This window comes from Melozone crissalis, unplaced genomic scaffold, assembly GCF_028551555.1.
Source record: "Melozone crissalis strain CALT ecotype California unplaced genomic scaffold, PUWL_Pcris_2 ptg000005l_1, whole genome shotgun sequence".
Classification (NCBI taxonomy): Eukaryota; Metazoa; Chordata; class Aves; order Passeriformes; family Passerellidae; genus Melozone; species Melozone crissalis.
In genome coordinates this window covers 35,295,633-35,311,099 of record NW_026535783.1, presented here as the reverse complement: position 1 = coordinate 35,311,099, position 15,467 = coordinate 35,295,633, and positions in this window count along the sequence as shown.

Below are 15,467 nucleotides of genomic sequence, written 5' to 3'. Positions count from 1 at the left end.
TAAAAAATAAAGAAAGCCTAATATGTTATATATATAAAGCCTTACAATTACAACTGGTAAAAAGACTGTTGAAAAATTGTTCATAAATTACTTGCTGCATTGTTTTTGGAATATCCCTACATATGATAAAACTATTCTTACACTGAAATCTTGTAAAATCATTAATTTGTAGCTGTATAGCTCTGTGGACATCCAGACTAAGCTTAAGTTAGTACCAAAAGTATTCCTTACTGTTCTGGGTTATCACTTATGATGACTTATTTTTCATTCACTAGGCAGAGCATGAGTATTGGTTTTAATTTTTACCAATGAGTCACTCACTGGTAGAGCACTGCAGTCTTTGAACAATGCACTTATTTGGGATGATTGCTTGGAAATTCAATTAAAAATTAAATTCTCAAGTTTTGCTCTCAGATCATTATCCACATGATATAAGAAGTGTTGTGCAATGGAATATTCTGTATCCAGATTTGACAATTTTGGGCAGTTTTGGTACTACTCTCTTAAAAAAACTATTGCAGAAAAAGGAAAAAGAAAAGCAGAGAATGGTGACAAAGGAAGAACCTAAAAAAGAATCAGGAAATTAGGCTCATACTGGAAAAGATGAGTAAAAATGGTTCTTCAGTTTGCAACATGAGGAATGGAGCAGGATGAAGATAGGGGAAAAGAATCACAGATGTTGATGACATTATTACTGTAGTGAAGAGATGTGAAGAAGGATTTAATGACATGAGTAATGGTGACATACACAAAACTATCATGCACAGACCTAGTAAGAAGTGCTGAATTTCTCCACATCTCAAGTTCTGGAAGTTAGATGTTTAAGATATAAATATCTCAAACGCTGGGTACTGGAGGCTGGGTAATGCATGATAGGAAGTCATGCTATTCTCACCATAAATGTACCAGATGCTTTTCTAGACTGTCTGTAGGGCTAGGTAGACTTGGATCAAATCCATCGTAGCAATTCTGTAAGTTAGATTGTTTTGCAAGGGTGGTAATACTGCTTTTCAGCATGGAAAGCTGCTTTTTTGTGCTAATTAGCTGAAGAAGGAAAGTTTGAGACTTTGTGCCTGCAGAGATTACAGGAGGCTCTAACTAATTCTCCCAGCTAAAGCTCTTGTGTTATGCTAACCTTTTTAATTTCAGCAGTACTTTGTGTTCAGATGAACTATAGTTTTCCTGGAAAGGATGCATTTTTCCATTAGCAAAACCTCTTTTTAAAACACAGACAAAATAAAACAATGTTTTTGGCAAGATAGGCTCATTTACAAGTTTGAAATGAAGTGTGAAAATTGCTGAAAACTGTAACTTTTATTGCAAATATTTCTTATGTTTCTAACAGAACAGATTTAGTTGCACCAGACAATGCAATTTGAGGAAACCTGAAAATATTGGAACCTCAAAGGGAGAACTTTAAAAACAACGGTTTTTCAAGTTTTTATTCTTACTCAAGTTCAGGTTCTACCTGAACTTGGAACGTTATTCTGACTTCTTCTATCCACTGTCTCTCCCCTCTTTCCACTTGTTCCCATGACCTCAATCTCATGGCCCACGACCCTTACTGTCGTGGTTTAGGGATAGCACTTTCCAATAGAGTGTCCCTATTTCCTTCTACCAACCAGACACCCTTGCTCAATCCCCATCTCTTCCTGCCCCTCTTCTTTTGGAGGCACAAAGGTGAAAATTACAGGTTGAGATAAGAAAGCAATGAGATAAGGAACAGCAACAGTAAGAGCAACAATGTTAGGAAAAATAACAAAAGGTATAAGGCAAAGAAATAATTTACATGGAAATTATAGTAGTATAATTTAGCTGGTGAGATAGTACCCACCAACTAAGTCCCTTACTCCCACTAAGATTCCCTTTCTACCACATGAGCTAGTATTCTAACATGCATCCCACTAGTGCCTGGCCATGCATCCTCCTAGCTACTCTAAAAAATCAATTCTGTCCTGGCTGAAACTAGGCACTTACTAAGGAGGATATTTTATACTTTCTCTAATGGATGACTGTGTTCTGAACTGTTTATCTAATTTGGTCATGAATTCTGTCATTTCCAGAATGCAATGCATCATTAGGTCATTTCTAAATAATCAACAAATTTGGTATTTACTATATAATTTACTAAACAAGAAGCTTTTTCCATCATACTACTCTAGATATCTGCTTCCCTGTCAAATGCTAGGGAAGGAGCTTCTCCTGCTTCTTACTACCCCTGATTTATTGCAATAACCTTGGATATTAGCTATCAAACATTTAAAGTGAATGTATCGCCTGAGGCTTTCGTGAATCTTGGGAATTCTGCTCCAAGAGCACTTAAGCAGCAGGAGCTGAACCCACATAGATTTCAGTTTAACCTGACAAGAATCACATGGAAGAGAGCTTGGAAACCAAATGAAATTTCTGAAGTGAAAGCAAAGTTCTGCACTTTTTTTTTAAGCAGTCAGGCAGAGTCTTCTCAAAAAACTTAATTTCTTATTAGAATGTGCAGTAACAGCTAAAGCAAGGCAGAAAAGCCAAACCCAAGTCCAAAACAGGACAAATATATCTTGGATGGCCAGAATTTTTTATACACAAACCTGGATGCAAATCTGTGTTCTTGAGCATGGAGCTACAATAAGAATTGATAACAAAATGAATTGTGAAAACCCCTCCTGAGGATCCCCTCATGGGGAGACCCCTAAAACCTTCTCTGCTAGGATTGAGAGAACTTTTGGTTTTTTCTGTCTTCAGGTTGCTGTTTATTTTTTCTCTTATCAACAGTTCAGCATGCTGTCTACATACCAGACTTAGCGTACAAAGAGAAGGCACCAAAAGTCATAAGACACACAGGTTCAAGGTCTTTTAAAGCTATTTCATCCAATTAACTCTTAGAATGTATTTTATTTCTATCTTTCTAACTAATTATTTGTCTGCCCACAGAACATCTGCATTGTGGTTCTTTCTAACAAATCACTCTGTGCTATCAACGCTGCAGAAAATGAGTAGATGAAGGAGATCAGACAACGCCCAAAATCCTCCATCTTGTCTTCTATTTAGCTCCATACTGAAACCCCAAAACTCTAAATTTTCTACACTGTGATAAACTACACTACTATCTATTTCACACACTCATAGATTCTGATTCATCCCAAAGTCTTGGGAGCTTTCTCCATGGACGAAGGTTAAAAGCAGTGCTCTCCTGGGGATCAGGACTTCCCAGGACAGGCAGAGAAACATTCCCTGTGCCCTGGGTTCCAACACTGAACCTCTATCTCTACTGGAAATAGACAGATGCATAACCTCAGCTCAAATTCAGGCGAGGATAGCTATCATTGAAGACCATTATGTCGTGGGAACAATTGTGTATTTGGTTAAAGAAGGGTTAATGAGTACAGGAAGCTTCCCATTATTCAAAACTATGTGGATTTTATTGCAGAGCATGAATAATGACACATTTCTTCTATGACACATTTCTTCTCTCAGTCCTTCCTAGGATGCATCTCAGCAAAGCGAAAGCTAGGTGGAAAGACTTGCACTGCTATTACCTGCAATGTATCACTTATGAAACAAAGGAAACACCAAAACCTTCTAATTTAAAGAAAGATATAATTTGGAAACTATTGGCATGTATCCAATCTCTACTCATATCCCACTACTTAACTCTCATGTGAGTTCAGTTCAAGAGGTGACCCCACTGGATTCAGTCAGAAGGGATACCAAATAATGGAGCAGTGCCTTATGTATCCTCAGGGTATTAATTTTGTTTGGAAAGAACACAGACATCATGAGCTTTAAAGAAAGTGAACTATTTATATGTTTTCCTTTTTTCTTTAGGTGGTTGGGAACAACACACAGAACCTAATTTCAAGATCAAAGTTCTCTGGTCATCTAACCAGGCAGAACCCTGGTTATTACTGCTAATACATTACTCAGCATGGCTCAGCAGACAGCTCTCCATGGCCTTTCAGAATGGGCATTACGAATTGCTGCTCTAAAAGCATGTGACTGGCTCCAGATGAGGAATAATGACATTTGTTACACAGTGTGGTCTCTAATGTTCTCTTGTCTTGTCTCTAATGCTAATTCTGTGTTGATAATAATTTTAAAAGGCTTGTCTCTCTCTATCATGAGGCAAAAATTGTTCTGTACATATATCATATGTGCGTTGAGTACATACTTTTTTATTACTACTTTCAGGAATTTTAATTTGATTGATTTTTCTTTTACTTTTCTAGATGTGTATTATTTGAGCAATGGCACATCTATTTACATATAAAATATATTATTAATCCTTTTTTGTAAGACTGATTCTTCCTTTACCTGCAGCAGAGGGCAGAAATAGAGAAAATATATTTTGCTTTTGATAGCCAGAATATAGCTGTGAATTGATTGTGAATAGTTTTTGAGTTCCTCATTGTTCATTTTTATAGTTTCTTCATCTTGAACAGAAGTTGTATCCTATCCACTTAGTGCAACCATCCATCTAAACTATAGCCTCCCCCACTGTTTGTGGTGTTTTTTCTTTCATCAGGAGACACTCAGACCTGGAGACTTACTCTGAATTCAACCATTTCCCCACGCAGGTCCAGCATTACTCTTTGCTCTCCTAGACTCTGTTTTAAACTTCTGATCCCTTTCCCATCATTAGAAGGCTCCCCAGCCTCTGGAGGCAGGAAACATCATTAATCCCCAGCTGATCAAGGGCATGAGAGTTGGGAAGGGAACCCTAACTTGAAGACCACCTTGCAATATGGTTTTCAATTCATTCTGTAGCATCGTCAGCAAAAAATCATTGAAATAAGATAGTAACATCCTGAACTTTCTCGCCTTGGAAGAACTTCTACGGGAAAATTTTTGTTTAAAGTGTGATACGGATTTGTTCTAAATTAAATAACAATTAGGGGTAAAATAGTGACCTCATCCTGAAAAAGTCATGGCATTGAACTGAGATATGGAAACAAGATTAAAATCCTACTGTTACTAATATCTCCTGCTTATTGGTTGCAACAAACCCATCTTGAATAACCAATAGTACTTTTCCACCTTTGGAAGGTGGGAAAGCCAGGCTGATGTCACCGTACGAAGTGTTCTGACACATGGCCTCCAGTGGTGCTGTGGGCTGCTGAGCTCAGAAAGGGCTCTCTGCCTCAGGCATGGAATTCCTCACATGCTGGAGTTGCGTGTGGTCTCTCCAGAAGAACACCCTGAAAAATAAAAAGATGCATTTTTTGACAAATTCCTTACTACTTTTCTCTTAGCTGACTTGGGAGGATGCAGTAAAAGGCTCAAAACTGCAAGGGAGCAAAGACATGGTAGACAGAGAGGTACATGCAGAAGATAAACAGAACCTGTTCCCCAGTCTATCCACTGGTACTGACTTCAAGATTGAATGAGGAGTGCAGGCTACTGCTTTCTTGTGTCCTTTATTTCAGGGAACTCTGGTAAAGCATTTGATTGCAAGTGCCAAAAGCAAAATATAATTATATGGATAAAAAGTGATTGGGCTCTCACACAAGCCCTTGAAATACTGAGTGCCTTTCCCATTGATTTTACTTGCCTCATACACTAGTGACATAACTATAGGCTGTTCTCTTTACTTAATTTATCTAGTTACAGCACACACACACACACACATGCACAGACAAAGGCGTGCTGAGCCTAAGGCCTGCAAGACAGAGTTAATGATGACACACATCATTATTACATCTGCATGGAAAAATTGAAATAGGCAGAGATATATCCCCCTTGTCTTGAGCCTGGAAATCCACATGTCCTAGGAACATTTTACATATTCAGCAAGCATATTGTATGTTTATTTCTAATGTAAAGCTTGTCCTCTCCATTTTGTTCCATCTCTTTCTCAGTTTTCCATGACAAGCTTTTTGATGTCTGCAGAGCTGCCTGAACAACAATCATAAAGGCCCTAATCCTAAAGCTCTTTCTGGCTCTGTGGGTGAAGTGCAGATTTTTAGGATGTTTGCCAAGACAGCCTGTGCAAAGGATTTGTTTTTGCAAGTGTTTGTGTGCATATGCGTGCATGATCCATGTGTGTGGCCTGTGTGAATACCAAGTGCCATTTACTCTTAAGACTCTCTAAGCCACCCTCTGCCTGTGTAGAAAACATCTCCCTGCTGCAATGAAGCAGAATTAAAATAGTTATTTGCCCATCTTTTCTTTTATGTACATGCAGTCTGAGCAGCAGCTGGACATCCCCTCAAGTTATCATGCAGATAAGGCAGAGCTGAGAAGGGAGGAACAAGACACTGGAAGCACATTCACTACTGCTCTTTGTCTTGTAGAGCAACTGCTTCAAACTCCCTCCCTGCTGCACCAAGGCTCACAGAAAGCTGTTTTTCCAGGCATGTTCCTCCTGCTTGCATTCTTGTTGCAACTCCATCTACTTCATCTGCCTCTCTTGTGCTATGCTTTTCCAGCACTGCAATTGATTTAAGCCTCTCACTCCTCAGAGGCTTCATGCTTGAACTTCTTGGAGAGTGACATAGGAGCTCTGCTTCAAGGGCCATGAAAACACTTGTATTTTTCTATCCTATTAAACTATTTCTTCTAAACAACTAAGAAAGGCATGGAATAAAACCATAACAAACTAATAGCCACCCTCATGACTTGATTGCTGTAGAACTTTGGAAGTGATTTGTTTAGTTACTTTCTTTCTCATGCATGCTTGCTGCTAGGAATCTACTGGGTTCATTTAACTATCAGCTCAAGCAGTTTTATACCTCATTGTAAAGCCTTGGGCAAATATTCTAATTTTTAAAAATTTAATAAAAAAGTTGCTTGCATATGAAGTTCATTGGCAAAGTAATGATTCCACTTCACTGCTAACATACTGAAAATTAGATTTTTCTGTCTTGAAATCTGAGGTAATTGCTATTCACTTTATTGTGAGTAGTTCAAAAAACTAATTCCTGTTCGGTGCAGAGCACAATACTTAATATTCAAACACTGTCTTTGTTTTAATTTCATTATTTAAAAAAAATGGGAGTCTCTTGTCCCCATTTTTCTGTTAGAGAAACTGTGGTAAAGGAAAGATAAATGACTTTCACAAGGATTTGAAATCTTGCTGGTCTAATGGCTTGCCACTAGCCTATGTTGCTTCCATTTTAGGAAGGCAGATTGCTCAGATTCTTTTAATGTATTTATGTTCCCCACCTCAAAGCTGCTTTGAGATGATTAAGCACATGGCTGGGAACCACAAGTTCTTCCCCCTTCCACAGCTGGGTGCTTGTCATATTTTATGACTATGTCAAGCTCTGCACACAGCACTTAATTTTTGTGAGTGAGGAAAAAAGGGTTTGAAAGAGTGACAATGCACAACTGCCCAGGAAACTGATACCAGCATTTCACCTGCAGATACAACATAGATATACAGGAGACCACAATAACTGATGATGAAATCGCATCAGTGCTTTTGATGGAAGCTTAGGTCTTTTCACTGTATGTCTCAATGGATCCCAAACTTCCCCTTTTCTCTTTATTTTTTAACCTAATCTTCTACATTTATATTGGTCTGTGTCTGTGTACCTTCAGACTCCTGACACTTTGCATGACAATTGTTTTCCACTTTCCACTTTATCACAGAGAATCACTGAAGAATGCCTGTGAGAGGAATGTTTCTCACAGACATATGAAGAAGCAGGCTGGGACTAACTGGTATTTAAATCTTGTCTTTGGCAAGTCAAATGTTGCTTACTGTTTGGGGAATTGTGATAGAAATGCACGCAGGTAATTACTTCTCAGTCACTGATGTAAACAATGTAATAATGAAAATCTAGCTGACATAGTGGTGCTGCCATCTGAAATTTTATTGCACTTAGTTCCAGTTCTACATCTTTTTATACCTGAAAGTACACAAAAAACTAACTCAGCATTTTTAAAAGACAAGGTAAATACATCTCTCAGAACCCCATTTGTGTATTTGAGTAGAAAAATGTAATCTTGTGCAAAGGAAAGTATAGAATAATCTCTCCGATTAACCTATAGTTTTTATAATGTGTAAAAGTGGTGCTGATGATTGAGCAGATAAAAGTCACCTGTATTTATACTACAGGTTTATAATAAAGGCTTATCTTTGCCATTTAAGCCAAGCAATATGAGACAATTGACAGCATTGCGTGGGCAGCAGATTTCTCCCTACAGCACACTCTCTATTTGTATTATCACCCGACAAACTGAAATGGAGGTCCCTTTCTGTCCTTCCTCCCAGCCATAGGCCAAGGGTCAAGAAGTGGGAATGGGGTGGAATCTGGAGAGCTGACCAAAGCTAACCAAACCTTAGATTCACTTAGCTTGGCTTAGTTTAGCCTAATTTAGTTTGGCTTAGTTTAGCTTTATCTTAGTTCAGTTTACCTTAGCTGCTGACTGGGTTCAAATGGCCCCAGAATGCATTTATTTAAATTAAAAAATTAACTCTTCCAGCTAGCAGAGACATGTAATAGGAGGTCCTGGTTTTGGTGAATCTAGAATTGGTAATTGATAAAAACGCCACTGCACTTACTTAATAGAAAAAATGTTATTATTATTTAATCTATCAGATAGTAGCAACATACTTTAGAGAGCTCTGAATTACCAGAGCTCATGTCATGCTAATTTGTCTTGAATCAGCACATTATATAGTATTATATATATTATGGGACTTGTGTTCTCCTCAAAACTTTTCAGAGAATGATTACTATTCCAAGGGATCTTTACTACAAGTATTACTGCAGATCTGATTTGTTAAGGAAAGAAACATCATGCTTGGACTCCGACAGTTCACCTAATTGCTATTGCTACTAATACTCCAGACTTCTCTTGTTTCTTCTCTATTTTTAACTGAAGGGCTCAGAAACTTTTTCAGAAGTGTTTTGTTCTTCCCCACATGCACTTTCTCACAGGCACGACTACAAACCCAGCTCATCTGATCTGTGTTCTTCAAAGCAGCCATATTAGATATCAGAAAATGACAGAAGATCTGTTGTTTTTCTAGATAATTAAAGTACTCACCAAAACTTTAAAATAATTCTTAATACGTATTTTGGCTTTTCTTTCATACTGTTAATATTTCATAAATTTTTGCCTGGATTAACCAATATTACACATTATTTGAAAACAAAAATGGTGACTGATTTTAATACTACAAAACTAGCATTTAGCAAAACATTTCGAAGATATACTGCAACTTTAAAAATATCGAGCCTTTTGTAGCAGAAAGTCTAAGACAAGTACTTATTTGGTAATGTTGTAATTTAGACGAAGCCAACTAATACTTGTAGCAGAATTAGCTGAATTATTAATGAAAGCTTCAAAACCTGGTAAAAAAACAAGTTTAGAATTCTGTTGTCTCTGGTCCTCTTGCTGAGAGTGTATAGAGAAACATATGCAGAAAGAGACAGTTCTGAAAAGAGAATTCTCTGTTTGCTTATCCAAATGTTAATATTTTGATTTCCCAGAATAAAAAGACACTGCCATTTCCAAGAGAAATATCTTCAGAAAGAAAAACTTGTGTTTCTTTGTACCTTTCTTTGCTTTCCCTGAGAACAGACAGACACTCATGGCACAGGAATATGCTCTCCTTTCTTCATAAATCTTATGCCCATATAACATGTTTGTTAGAACGCAAGAGGAGTTCTCTTGGAGTATGCTTGGAACAGCACCAGCATCAAAGGTGAAGTAATTGCCTCATTTATTAAGATTCAACTTGTACAGCAGTTAATTTCAAAGAAATCAGGAGGAAATTCAGCAAGAGGTTCTGTTTCTTGCTGCAATTTCTACTTAAGTGACATAGGAAATTGGCTTGTTTTATTCAAATGGATGTCAGATGTTGCCAAAAGACAAGAAAACTAAGCCATGGGAAGCAGGGTACTCAGAAAGCTAGCTGTAACTGCTGGCTAATCATGGGTAGAGAAGCCAGTGAACTGAAAAACATTTTACCTTCCAGCTTTTCTGAAGACCCTTTCTGCAGCACATCTTACACCTTTAGGTGATTTGTGTCATTTCTGCACAGTGGAGGTAAATGCTGAGGTTCTAATGACTGGACTAGTATCTCTTAGCAGTCAAGACAATGGTATCCCTGAGAAAAAAATTAACATTTAGCATCAGGTCTATATACATGTTATACTTCTGTTGCAAAGAAATCTATTAAAATATTCTGAAACTTGATTAATTCTTGAAATTAATAATTACTAACACACAACATGTTTCTTGGGAAAAAGCTGGTAATAGATCTATGTCACATATGCCTGGTTTTCAGTAGCAAGGCACTGAAAATTTTTTTTAGAGCTTGCAATTTCAGAGACTATAAATTTGTTTAAGAAAATTAACAGAAGCAGAACCTAGAATGGACATAAAAATTTGCACAGGTGAGACAAATTCATTAAACCAGTAAGAAATTTAATTGAAGTGAGCATTCTGGTTCAGCTTTTAGGGGAGCCAGTGGGAGAGGGGCCATACTGAGCATTCTGTTCACCATACTACACAGCAAAAATAAGTATTTTAAAAAGTAAGTATTTTCGGCCTAAGCCAAACTTAGATATATTTCACTTTTAACACTTAAAATTGTTCTATAGGCCTCTCATGTTCTCACTTGCCATTTAAACAGATTTGTCTCTGCTCATTTGCGAGAACCTGGGTACATACTTTATTTTCACCACAAGTATTTAGCAACCCTGTCCTCTGTGAAGCCACTTTTGCTGTTCAATCTACACGTAAGCACTGCAGAAGAGACGTGCTTTACAAACTAGCAAGCAGACCTGGTTGTTTGCATTTAGAACTATCCAGCTTAACTAGAATTAGTTTCTACCTAGTCCATGCCACATTAACTCAGTATTTATTTCTTAATGAGAAAAACATTATATGCAATGTAAAAAAGCTGGTAGATTTAATTAATCCAGATTCATGGACTCATGGAAGAAGACATTTTTTATGCTGGGGTATCAGAAATTGAGTTATATATGATTAGCAGAGCTGGAAGATGTGGAAAACATTAACTAAATAGGAAAACACAGTGAGTTAGTCTTAAAGGGAGAATTCTTGACTAAAATAAAGCCTTTCGGTGGAAAGTAATTATTTCAGGAAATCCATTCTGGGGATAAAATTCATTATTTGTTTTAGCTGATTAAAAGCTCATTAATATGCATACAGGTAAAAGCATTTGCTGTTGACCTAGAGAGTGGAGGAAGATGACACTCATCCAGAGGACAACCCAAACATGACCCAGGAATTAGGAGAGTTTGAGGATGGGAGCCATGGCATGAACTCAACAGTGAAAAATGTAAAGTCACGCATTTAACATCTGTTAATAAGAATTTTCTCTTTCCCAAGAGTTTACTTTTTGGAAGAACAGAAGGTCTAGTATCTGTTCTGCAGTAAGATTTGAAAAATACTGATTTTTTAATGAGATGTTCCTGTGTTTATTAATATAACCCAGGTACCATAATCATTACAGTTTCTCTCTCCTGTGCTTCCCATGAATCAAAAAACTGGGAAAAGAGAAGAGAAAGCAGGGGAGAGAACAAGGTGGAAGGAGTGTTTTGAAATAAATATTTCCTGAGCATTTTTATTTCAGTGTGACTTAAGAATAAACTGAGCATAGCATACCTGAGCTTAGCAGAACCTAGTGTGGCATATTCACTCGCACTGGTGGTATTCCACATGCGATTTGGTGGATTTCACACGTGACTGTATCTCAGCTGTAGCCAGAGGAGACTCAATAGTCTTTCATACACAGACGGACGCAGGCAGTTACACTCCCTGGCTGGCATGCTCACTTTGTCTCTGGAGCTAAACAAAAGGTCTCTGTATGAGGTCACTATATAATGAGCCATACTTCAGTTTTAAATGCATCTTCGATGTTTCCATCCCAGTACAGAACAAAGAGGAGTGCCCCAATCAGGCCAACACTTTCCAACATCATCATTTGAGGAAAAAAATTATTTTTGTCATCAGTTGTCTCAGCATCACTGTTTCATGGGAAGCAGGCTTCCTGATACATTTGATACTGGCTCTGATGTCAAATGTCTGTCACTGGCCTCATTAATCTTAATGATTTGTTTTTGTCTTTATTTCAAGCATGTTGTGCAACTGCAAACAGATCAGTTTAATGTCTGTCTGATAGCTGGTTTTCACAGACAGTTGTATTTATTAGTAAACTTCATCCAAAGCCTGTTTTCAAGAGATTTCTTGTTTTACAAACACAACTGAACAAGTAAGAAATATAGATTGGTCAAAACTGAGTATTTGACACACAACTGAAAAATTATGCCAGTGCCAAAGCAAATAAAGAAATACAATGCCAAAAGCTTTGGTTTTGTTCTGCTAAATTATAACCTTATTTTAAAATCTCCTCTTTGAGCTTTGTCACATTTCTGCACACTCAGTATTACATGAATGAATCCTGTTTTGGTTGTCCTTCAAAATTGTACTGTTTTGGTTATCAAATATCTTCTTACTTTGCTTTCAGGTATGTATAATCCAGGGTGCTAAACAAAAACATGCTGGTTGGTTTTGCTTATGCAAGAAGGCGGTTTTGCAAGTTGCACTACATCATTAGAGCCCTTTTCTAGAATGCCGGCTCAGCTTTCAGGTCTGCAGGCTCATAATGTAGTGTGTATTCATTTATAGTTTCTATATAGCTTATATCTTAATTATTGTTTATATCTTAATTTCAAAGCTTTCTCAAAACACTGGATTTCATCTAGTTTCTGGGTCGGAATTTAGGATTTGAACTGTTGCATGCTACATTTTAAGTGGGCTAATGTATTATTTTCAGACAGTACAATTAAACATTAGGATTCCAAATTTAGATTTGCTTTAATAAACACCACAGAATGAGAAAATTAATTTTTTTTTCTGAACTGAGGATTATAGAAGACTTCCTATGAATCATCTAAATAATGCTGTGAACTAGAAAAAAAGCAGTTTTGTTTTCAACTGGATATGTTTACATCTATCTCACTGCATTTTACAGGCAGAGCAAAATAGAGGGCAATTTTAAAAGTATTCATCTTTATTTCAATAATTCTTCATCACAATGGGGCTTAAAGAAATCTGCTGCATTAGAAAATCTCAACTCAAAATCTTTGGCAAATCTCTTCCTTGAATAATCCCAGCTCCCTGGTACATCTCAGTTCTGCTTTTGCTCTTTTGTGTTCTTGACTCTGTATTTACCATGCTCAGCAAGTTTACAGGCAGAAGCACAGCAACAAATGATAAAATGCTGCAGTAAGTATTCTACTAGTAATATCACTAGTAGTATCACCAGTAGTATCTACTAAGTATTCTCTAGTAGTATCAGAGTTTTTTCTCCTGGAAACACTTACTGAATGTTTTACATGATGTTGTTCTAAGCTTGTAGGAGAAGCGAGACATATTTTTGGGTGTCACAACCCTAGTATCAGATAGATCTTTGCAACTATATTGCTGAAATAATGGACTTGGAAAATATACCCCATTGGGTTCCTAAGTAATGAAACATAGAGACAGATTTTCTTGGCAAATTCTAACACTAACATACCAGCACATTAACAAGGTACTTTATAGCAAATATGGACAGCCAGGTTACTGTGCAAAATATTTCATTATAGAAACACCAAACACCAGTAACTTTCAGTGTAACCCTCAAGCTCCCTCAGTTTTTAGTGTTTTGCATGCTTTAATTTATTCTCTTCCCTGACTTCTAGAACATGTCTGCATCTTCTCATGGCTTTGATTATCCAAACCTCTTTCTGTGTCTTGTGGGAAGTTCCTGCTGTCTGAAACTGCAGTCTCTTTAGAATTAGATGTTTCCTCTCACAGACCTGCATTTGTACTGCAGCTTAGACCCAGGCACAATAGTAGGGTTTCAAGCCTCCCACAAGAGACTACCTCAGAAATGTGTCACCAAATGAGGCAGAATGTGAAATATTCCTTGAGTAATCCACTGGCTAATCTTCAGCCCTGCTCACTCCTCAAAAAACAATCAGATCTAGGTGCTCCTCATCTCTTTTTCTAGTGGTTTCTAACCCACCAGAGCTTTTTAAATTATGTAATGGCTTATCAATTGGCATCACATCAGAGAACAAAACATGGCATGGGAAAGGCTGCAATCTGGCTCTTCTGTAGCTGAGCTTTTATTAGAAAATTGAGGTAGGGATCTTTGGAGAATGGATGTATTTTTCTCCCTTCCCTCCTCTGGCTGGTCAAAGCAGGGAGGCTTCTGACTTCTGTTTTCAATTGAGATTTTATTTTCTTTGTTTTATTGTTAAAAACAAAAAGATTCTGTAAGGAGAAAACAGCTCTTAAAAGAACATGTGTGTGGCTTTTGCTTCTCTCTAGCTGGTGACGCAGCCTACATGATTGTACCTTGAAAATGCTTTTCCTCCCCAGAATGGGGAGTCTGAATGTCTCCCACAGTATAAAAGATTCTCTCCCCATAATCCCAGCAACAAAGACAAGGCAACATTTAAGCATTTCAGAGATGGGTAAGCATGATGCACTGCAAAATTTAACAAGCATGTTAGATGTACGTCTGATTTCTCTGATCCCACAAAGAAAACTGCAAAGAAAACTCCAGTAAGCCTGTATTTTCCATTTATGAATCTACACCCCTTCATTATCCTTGCCAAGGAAAGCACAAGAGGTTTAACATTTAAGCATAACTGAAAAAAAAAGTTCAAGGAAAATGTCAGTCAGAAGGTCTATTTACAAGGGTCTCAGGAACTTCAGTCTTTTCATTTGGTGAATTAAATATATTTTTATGGAACAAGATGTAGAATTAAACCTCTCTCTTCAGGACACAGTAACACCACAGTTGTAGAAGCCCCTACACTTTTCCTATTTCTATTGAGTGCTGGTTTTTTTCATAATAAAGGACTTCAGAATCTTTAAACTCTGCTGGAATAGGGGAAACAGAGTAACTGGAGTAAAAAGGCCCTGAACTTCCGTGTTTTTGTCTTTATTTCAAGCATGTCGTGGAACTGCAAACAGATCAGTTTAATGTCTGTCTGATAGCTGGTTTTCACAGACAGTTGTATTTATTAGTAAACTTCATCCAAAGCCTGTTTTCAAGAGATTTCTTGTTTTACAAATACAACTGAACAAGCAAGAAATATAGATTGGTCAAAACTGAGTATTTGACACACAACTGAAAAATTATGCCAGCGCCAAAGCAAATAAAGAAATACAATGCCAAAAGCTTTGGTTTTGTTCTGCTAAATTATAACCTTATTTTAAAAGTGGGTAAGTGTTTTGTAATTTTTTTGTTTTCTTCTTATAACAAAGCAGAACATTCACTGGAGATTTAATTCATTTCAGCATATTCTTTGGGGAGTTTTTTGGAAAGCAGATAGTGAGAAAAGAGCTTCTGCTTTTAAAAATAATTTTATTTTTTTAATTCTAAGTATTTTTATAGTATTTTATTTAGCAGGTTTTGAAAGAAAGAGAAAAAGATTATACACAAGCCTCCATGGCATCTAACACAGACCGAATTAGTTTTTAATTTGAAAAAT